This window comes from Elaeis guineensis, chromosome 11 (assembly GCF_000442705.2).
Source record: "Elaeis guineensis isolate ETL-2024a chromosome 11, EG11, whole genome shotgun sequence".
Lineage (NCBI taxonomy): Eukaryota > Viridiplantae > Streptophyta > Magnoliopsida > Arecales > Arecaceae > Elaeis > Elaeis guineensis.
This window is the reverse complement of record NC_026003.2, coordinates 29223685-29233606: the sequence shown is the minus strand read 5'-3', so window position 1 is coordinate 29233606 and position 9922 is coordinate 29223685.

Sequence of the window (9922 nt, the reverse complement as noted above, 5' to 3'; positions counted from 1 at the left end):
TGCTTCAAATGTTGAACGACTCCTTTAGCACGCCTGACGACGTTGAAAGGCACAAAACTAGTTGTGCCATTTTCAATCTCGGATGAGGGATGGAGCCTCAGTCACTGATCATGTACTGTACATGATCGAAATGATTGAGTGCCTAAGTAAATTGGGCTTTCCCTTGCATGAGCAGCTCGATAAGGATGCGATCCTTAATTCATTGCCCAAGTCCTTCCTCCCCTTCTTACTCATTTTCGGATGACAAAGCCTGCAGTAAACTACCATGGCTTGTTGGGGTTGCTGCAGAACTTTGAGAAAGATCACCAACTCCATAAGGAGTCGGTGAACGTTGTGGGAGGGTCTTCTTCTGGTCGTCGACCCTTTAAGAAAGGGAAGAAAAAGAACAAGAAGAAGAAGAATAAGAAGGTGCAGCTGCATGCTGGGACGTCTGCACAAGGTCAGACCAAGAAGCGCAAGCCCGACCAGAGTCAGGCGGAGTGCTTCTTTTGCAAGAAGCAGGAGCACTGAAAGAGGAACTGTCCTCTATACATTGCCTCCCTGGACCCGAACAGGCCGAAGAAGAAGCAAGATACTTATATAATAATACCTTGCAATTTTTCCATTTGTGATACTACTGCCTGGGTATTGGATACCGGAAGCCCTTATCATATTTGCAATTTCATGCAGGGTCTGCAGGTCAGTAGAAGATTTGATGAAGGTGATAGATTCCTGAACGTTGGAGATGGAAGCAAAGTTCCAGTTCTAGCATTAGAAATCATGAACCTTGTAATCAATTCTCGAAATAGTAATTCTGAGTGAATGTCACTATTGTCCAAGCTTTTTATTAAATATTATTTCTGTAGGCCTTTTGACCATGAACGATTATCAATTTTTAATAAAAGAAAAAATTTTAATATCATTTTGAATGGTGTTACAATGTTTGTTGGACAACTTAATAATGGAATTTACTTTCTATCACAACCTGTTAATGTGATTCAAACCTCCGGTAAATGTCCTAGAATAGATAATGTGTCAGAAGTCTACCTTTGGCACTGTAGGCTAGGTCATATCAATAAGAACAGGATAAACAGGTTGGCTCAAGAAGAAATTCTTGAAGTAGGTGAGTCCTGTCTTCTTGGTAAAATGACCTAATCACCTTTTACTGGAAAAGGTGAGCGAGCCAGTGAACTCTTGGGTTTGGGACATTCTGATGTATGTGGACCCATGAGCTCAAGTGCAAGAGGTGGATATTTCTACTTCATAACCTTCACAGACGATCTATCGAGGTATGGGTATGTCTATTTAATGAAGCATAAGTCGGAGTCGTTTGAAATATTCAAACTATTCCGAAATGAGGTAGAAAAATAAATTGAAAAGTGTATTAAAACTCTTCGATCTGATCGAGGAGGTGAATACCTTTCCAATGATTTTCTGACATATCTTGGGGAGAATGAGATTCTCTCTCAGTGGACACCTCTTGGAACACCACAGTATAATGGTGTGTCTGAAAGGAGGAATCGGACCTTGTTGGACATGGTTCGATCCATGATGGGGTTTGCTGGTCTGTCGATCTCCCTCTGGGGATATGCGCTCGAATCGGCTTGTTACCTTCTAAATAGAGTTTCGAGTAAGTCTGTAACCAAAACACCATATGAGATATGGATAGGATGTAAGTCAGTACTCTCGCACCTTAGGGTTTGGGGGTGTCTGGCTTATGTTAAACGTTTAATTACGGACAAGCTTGGACCTAGGTCTGACAAGTGTAATTTTATAGGGTACCCAAAAGAGACCAAAGGGTATTACTTCTACCTAGCTGATGAGCAAAAAGTGTTTGTCAGCCTTAAGGCAATCTTTTTGGAAAAAAATTCCTTGGTGAAGGGACTGTTGCCTCTAAGGTCGAACTTGACGAAGTTCGACAGGTGAAAAAACCGACACAAGTTGCTGAACCTGAACCGATTTGATTAGATCAAATCCGAAGCCCATTGTTCATGCATCCTTAAGACGATCTGGTAGAGTACCACGTCAACCGGACAGATACTATGGTTTCTTGGTTCGGGATGATGATCCTATCGAACTTGATGAAAATGATGAGGATCTGATCACCTACATGGATGCAATGCAGAGACCCGACTCTGAGAAATGGCTAAAAGCCATGAAATCTGAAATGGAGTCCATGAAGGTCAACGATGTGTGGACATTGGTTGACCCACCCGAAGGAGTAAAACCCATAGGGTGTAAATAGGTCTTCAAGAGGAAGAGAGGTGCAGACGGAAAGGTGGAAACCTATAAAGCCCATCTGGTTGCCAAGGGATATCATCAACGTTATGGTATAGACTACGACGAGAGTTTTCTCCTATGGCAATGCTCAAATCCATTTGGATTATGCTTGCGATAGCTGCCCATCTGGACTATAAAATCTGACAGATGGATGTGAAGACAGCTTTCTTAAATACAGAGCTAGATGAAGAGGTGTATATGATACAACCTGAAGGATTCACATCCACAGATGAGTCTAAGGTGTGTAGGCTATAGAGGTCCATTTATGGACTTAAGCAGGCATCACGGAGTTGGAACATACGTTTTGATAAGATGATCAAGACGTATGGCTTCATTAAGAATGGAGAAGAGCCATGCATTTATAAGTGGGCTAATGGTCCAGTAGTAGTATTTTTTGTATTGTATGTGGATGACATTCTCTTAATCGGGAATGATGTCCCTGCATTATAGAGAATAAAGATTTGGCTGTCGTCACAGTTCTCCATGAAGGATCTGGGAGAAGCCTCCTACATCCTAGGGACGAGGATCTATAGGGATAGATCTAAAAGGTTGCTTGATTTATCTCAGTCCACGTACATTGATACTATGCTGAAGAGGTTCAGCATGGAGAATTTCAAGAAAGGCTATCTTCCGATAGGCCATGAATTTCTCTCTCGAAGAAGGATTGTCCGACAACACCTCAAGAGAGAGAGCGTATGGGTAGGATTACATATGCTTCGACAGTGGGATCTATCATGTACGCCATGATATGTACATGACCAGATGTGGCATACTCACTAGGGGTAGTGAGTAGATACCAATCTGATCCAGGGGAGAATCACTGGAAGGTTGTTAAAATCATCCTAAAGTATTTAAGAAATACTAAGGATCAGTGACTTGTTTATAGTGAATCGGACTTGAGACTTATAGGGTTTACAAACTCTAGTTTCCAGTCTGATCACGATGATAGCAAAAGTGTGTCGGAATTTATTTTTACCCTTAATGATGGGGCTATCTACTGGAAAAATTCCAAGCAGCACACAGTGACTGATTCAGTTTGCGAGGCAGAGTATGTCGCTGCATCAGATGCTGCCAAAAAAGCGGTGTGGCTAAAAAAATTCATCACCGAGCTTGGAGTAGCACCCTCCCTTGTTGGTCCAGTTTTGCTCTACTGTGACAGCATTGGAGCCATTGCTCAGACGAAGGAACCAAAGGCACACCAGTGGACGAAGCATATTCTGCGCCGCTACCATCTCATCTGAAAAATTATGGATCGAGGTGACGTCGATCTTCAAAAGATCGACGGAAAGGAGAACCTGGCCAACCCATTCACTAAAGCCATTGCGGTGAAAGAGTTCGATGACTACAAGTTGAAGATGGGTATTAGATACTACACCGATTGGCTTTAGGCCAAGTGGGAGATTGTTGGGAATAGTATCCCAAAGCCAATCATCAGTCTGTTGATGGTTGTGCTCATTTTTGTATATGTACATGAATTATAAATTAATAAAAATTATTTTAGCATTTTTCATCACAAAATGTTTCATCTTCTAATGAACTCCTATGTTGTGGTGAAGTCCTTAGGACCATTTAGACTCGACAAAGGAGGATTTGTCGTTTAGTCCTTAAATCTGTTCGTGATCAAATGATACATTGTTACTATGGACGACAACGTTTATCAAGCATAGGTCATTGTGTGCCATATAGGTTGGTTGTCCTCTTAACTAATGAGTGTGGAGACACTGGTATGGCATACAGGTAAGATGTAAGGGTACATCTGCACTGAACGTGACCGACTTCAGAGCTATTTTTGCTGTCAAGATTTGCTCCGATGGAATATGGGTATAAATATCCCTCCGATCTGAGACCGCCACGGTGACTTGCAAGCAACTCACTGCACTTAGGCACTGGACTATCTGAATTTCTAATTCAGTGACGGAAGGCTGCTGGGTGTAGTCAAGTACTTGACTTGTCGGTGCATGTGTCAAGATGGGATTGACCACTCCAGTTTAGGAGCTGTGTACAGTCGTATTTCAATTTAGCAAAACCTTAGCCAGGGTAGTCCTTGTGAGGAGTCACAGGACTGTTTGAGTTGAGCACGATTCGGATGATCTGATCAGGGTTGACAGTTTAACCCTGAGTCATCCCAAACACAGGGGTCAAAAGGATGAATTATACAGTAACCATATTCATGTAGGTTTTGAGTGTTGCGATTGTGACTCTTCGACCTATCCAGACATCGGGTACCATTGCTAGATGGTCACTTCGATTAGTACAGGAATTGGTTCCTGTGCTACTGGCTTAGGTTTGAACCTGCGGGGTCACACATGTTAGAGGTTCCTATCTGATCTGATGGCTGGTGTAGAATCCTACATGTTTGGAACTCAGTGATCGAGAATCAGGATTCTCTGATCATGAGTTCCACACATTATGGGTACCGGGGTCAAGAGTCCCACTGGTTGGGACTTTTCGATCAGGGTTACATATCGATGAATTCTGATGCCCGATTGCCCATCGAATTTGGACTCAATATTTATGAGAGATTTAATTAGTGATTTGATCACTAATTAACTCAATTTGATAGAGTAATTATTTTTGGATCAAGTCCAATTGAATTGGATTCAGTTGGGTTTGACCCGATTAGATTAAGAGTTGACCTAATCGTCGAGATGGTTTGGTCCCTGATTTGATCAGAGGTTGGGCTTAATCAATTCCTGATTTGATTAGGATTTTATTGAACCTAATTAAGCCTAATTTAGTTGGATTTAAATTAGTCTAATTGGACCTAACTTATTTGGTTCAATTAGGTTGGTTTAAATAATTAAACCACCTTGACCCAATCTCCATGCGCCACCTCACTTCCATTGCACCCATTTGAATTCATGAGAAGAAACTTCTCATAAATTTTTTCCTCATGCCAAGCCCTCTCCATGCCCCACTTTAATGTGCCATATGAATGGATAAGGATGATTGGTTGGCCATTCAAATTCAAAATAAAGTTTGAATTTGAATGGGCAATCAATCTTTGCACCTTATTCCTTTTTTTACACCCCATTTATTACATGAGAAAAGGTTTCTCATGAAATCTCTCCATGCACAATTTAAGCCACGCCTCACGCCTTTAGTGGATAAGGGATGAGTTGGTGTCTATTTGAATTCAAATGTGCAATTACTCATCTTTATCTTTTCTTTTGGATAAGACATTTGATGTTGTTATAAAAGGAGGAGAAGAGTGGGGCGTGCAAGAAGAAGATTTTTGGAGAAAAATTTTAGGGCATGAGAAGTCTTGTGCATGAGAAGGAAGTCCATATCCTTCCAAGAGAAAAAGAAAGAAAAGAAAGAAAAGTGGGTGCAAAGTTTCCGATGAGTTCCCTAGAGTTTTAGCCTGGGGTTCGAGAAGTGAGAAAGTGAGCTACGAGTGTTGTGAGCCCACAAAATTTCAAGGAGATCTTCAACATTCTCTCAAGCACGTCTGTTGATGATCCAGAGCATCCGAGAAATCGACAGACATCGATCGAAGGAGTTCGATCAGCATCAGCCGTCAAAAGGGCTCTACAACGAGCTAGCACTCGTGAGGAGTCGTTCAGATCGGAAGCTTCGTGTGGACGATCCGCAGAGGCCAGACACACTGTGTGGCTATGTCGTGATGATCAGACTCTCCTAACAGTAATCAGATTACGGTGATCTACTACTCGCACAAAGGTATTGTATTCTGAACACATTACAGTAAAGTGTTTACTGTTTGAATTTGAAATTCAAGTTTAAATGAATGCATGCTATATATCATATTTAGATCCTAGTGTAGGATAAATTTATATTAATTAATTAGATTAATTAATATTTTTTACTATAAAATCATAATTTTGAAAAAAATTTAAATTATTATTTTACCCCTGCACTGAATTTTTCACACAGTTATCAATATAACTTAATCATTTTTAGAGACCTAATAATTTTTGAGGATTTTATTAAAGGATAGATGAGAAAAAAATATCCATCCAATTTCAATCCTCCCACTGACTTCACCAGGTCAGATTAAAAAAAGATTTAATTAAAGCTGGCATTAGGAGCACCTAAATCAGTCAAACTGATTTACCTAATGACATGGGTGAGCCCTAATCACCAAGTGATCTAATCAAAATCTAATTCATCAGGTTGGCCAGGTAAGTGAGATCAGTGGTGGGGATAAGTCATTAACTCGTCAGAGATCAAATCACTGCGAGTAGCTCCCGCTTAAAAATCACTGGTCAAACTGCCAAACTTACCTTAGACACCAACCGGTTTATTAGTTTTAATTTGATCAACTTAGTAAATAGGGTTCCACCGCGTAGCCATGAATTAAGTACATCTTGGTCTAGTTAAAGACATGGATCCATTCAACTATAACTATTGAAGTTGAGTCTAGAGTATCCTTGACCTAATCTAATTCAATTTTTGATTAGATTTGATCAATTACTCTAATTTAGTCCATTTCTTTAAGCTAACCTTAGGTCTAACCCAATTATGGACCTAATCCATCTAACCCATTGATCCACAAGTTTATGCAATTATCTTAGGTCTTAATTCACAATTCTAGACCTACTAGACAACACTTAATTCTTTTAATTAAGTATTTGGGCTGACGGGTCAGGATTTGGCATTTCGAAAATAATTTTTAAATTTGAAAGATTTTATTTTCTGTTCACCAAATATGTTGACTCATTTCACAAATAGATCAGCACATTTCATAAATAGCAATCCTTTTGCTAATTACATAACAGAAAATAACTCAATCAAAATAAATCATGAATATTCCTTTAGATCTAATCTAACACATTCATGATAAATTTCACAATTGAACCTTTACAATTAATTTCTTTCGCTGCTTCATCTGCATGGGATATAATTGCAGCGGCACCCCTACCGCCATAGGAGATCCCATCGAATGGGAGGAGAGGGCCTTTAAACCCTACTTTTCTCCTATGATCGGATGGCCATGGCAACCAACCCAATTCGATTACTTGCTACTTGGATCAAGTATATCTAAATATACCAATTTCAAAATTTAAATTTTTTAAATTTTGAATTTCAAATTTTAAACAAATTTCAAATTTCAAATTTTCAAATTTTAAATTTTAAATTTTGAATTTCAAATTTGAAATTTCAACCAAATTTCAAATTTCAAGTTTTGAATTTTAAATTTTTGAATTTTGAATTTTGAATTTCAAATTTCAAAATTCAAATTTCAAATTTTGAATTTCAAATTTTTGAATTTTGAATTTCGAACAACTTTCAAAATTCAAATTTTAAATTTTAATTTTAAATTTTAAATTTAAATTTTTAGATTACAACTTAATCTATGCATGCAAATATATATATCTATCTAAGAACCCACTATGATACCATTTGTAGGGAAAATTCAGTGCAGGAGTAAAATGATAATTTTAAAACTTTTTCAAAATTATAATTTTACAGTAAAAAAATATTAATTAATCTAAGTAATTAATAAGAATTTATCCTACACTAGGATCTAAATATGATATATAGCATGCATTCATTTAAATTTGAATTTCAAATTCAAACAGTAAACACTTTACTGTAATGTGTTCAGAACACAATACCTTTGTGCGGATAGTAGATCATCGCAATCTGATCACTTTCGAAAGAGTCTGATCATCACGATGTAGCCACACAATATGTCTGACCTCTGCGGATTGTCCACACGAAGCTCCCGATCTGATCGACTCCTCACGAGTGCTAGCTCGTTGTAGAGCCCTTTTGACGGCCGATGCTGATCGAACTCCTTCAATCGATGTCTATCGATTTTTTGGATGCTCCATATCATCAACATATGTGTTTGAAAGGATGTTGAAGATCTTTCTAAAATTTTATGGGTTTACGACATTCGTAGCTCACTTTGTCACTTCCCGAACCCCAGGCTAAAACTCTAGGAAACTCACCAGAAACTTGCACCCACTTTTCTTTCTTTTCTTTCTTTTTCTCTTGGATGGATATGGACTTTCTTCTCATGCACAAGACTTCTCATGTCCCAGAATTTTTTTTCAAAAATCTTCTTTTTGCACGTCCCACTCTTCTCCTCCTTTTATAACAACATCAAATGTCTTATCTAAAAGAAAGGATAAAGATGAGTAATTGCACATTTGAATTCAAATCAAATTTTGAATTCAAATGGACACCAACTCATCCCTTATCCACTAAAGGCTTGAGGTGTGGCTTAAATTGTGCATGGAGAGATTTCATGAGAAATCTTTTCTCATGTAATAAATGAGGCGTAAAAAAAGGGATAAGGTGCAAAGATTGATTACCCATTCAAATTCAAACTTTATTTTGAATTTGAATGGCCAACCAATCATCCTTATCCATTCATATGGCACATTAAAGTGGGGCATGGAGAGGGCTTGGCGTGAGAAAATAATTCATGAGAAGTTCCTTCTCATGAATTCAAATGGGTGCAATGGAAGTGAGGTGGCGCATGGAGATTGGGTCAAGGTGGTTTAATTATTTAAACCAACCTAATTGAACCAAATAACTTAGGTCCAATTAGACTAATTTAAACCCAACTAAATTAGACTTAATTAGGCTCAATAAAATCTTAATCAAATCAGGAATTGATTAAGCCTAACCCCTGATCAAATCAGGGACCAAACCATCAAGATGATTAGGTCAACTCTTAACCTAATTGGGTCAAACCCAATTGAATCCAATTCAATTGGACTTGATCCAAAAATAATTACTCAATCAAATTAAGTTAATTAATAATCAAATCATTAATTAAATCTCTCATAAATACTGAGTCTAAATTCGATGGGCAATCGGGCATCAGAATTCATCGATATGTAACCCTGATCGAAAAGTCCCAACCAGTGGGACTCTTGACCCCAGTACCCATAATGTGTGGAACTCATGATCAGAGAATCCTGATTCTCGATCACTAAGTCTCAAACATGTAGGATTCTACATCAGCCATCATATCAGATAGAAACCTCTAATGTGTGTGACCCCATAGGTTCGAACCTAAGTCGGTAGCACAAGAACCAATTCCTGTACTAATCAAACTGACTATCTAGCAATGGTACCTGATATCCGGATAGATCGAAGAGTCACAATCATAACACTCAGAACCTACATGAATATGGTTGCTGTATAATTCATCCTTTTGATCCCTGTGTTTAGGATGACTCAGGGTTAAACTGTCAACCCTGATCAGATCATCCGAATCGTGCTCAACTCAAACAGTCCTGTGACTCCTCACAAGGACTACCCTGGCCAAGGTTTTGCTAAATTAAAATACGACTGTACACAGCTCCTAAACTGGGGTGGTCAATCCCATCTTGACACACACACCGACAAGTCAAGTACTTGACTACACCCAGCAGCCTTTCATCACTGAATTAGAAATTCAGGTAGTCCAATGCCTAAGTGCAGTGAGTTGCTTGCAAGTCACCATGACGGTCTCAAGTCAGAGAGATATTTATACCCATATTCCATCGGAGCAAATCTTGACAGTAGAAATAGCTCCGGAGTCGATCACGTTCAGTGTAGATGTACCCTTACATCTCATCTGTATGCCATACCAGTGTCTCCACACTCATTGGTTAAGAGGACAACCAACCTATATGGCACACAACGACCTATGCTTGATAAATATTATCGTCCTAGGTAACAACGTATCATTTGGTCGCGA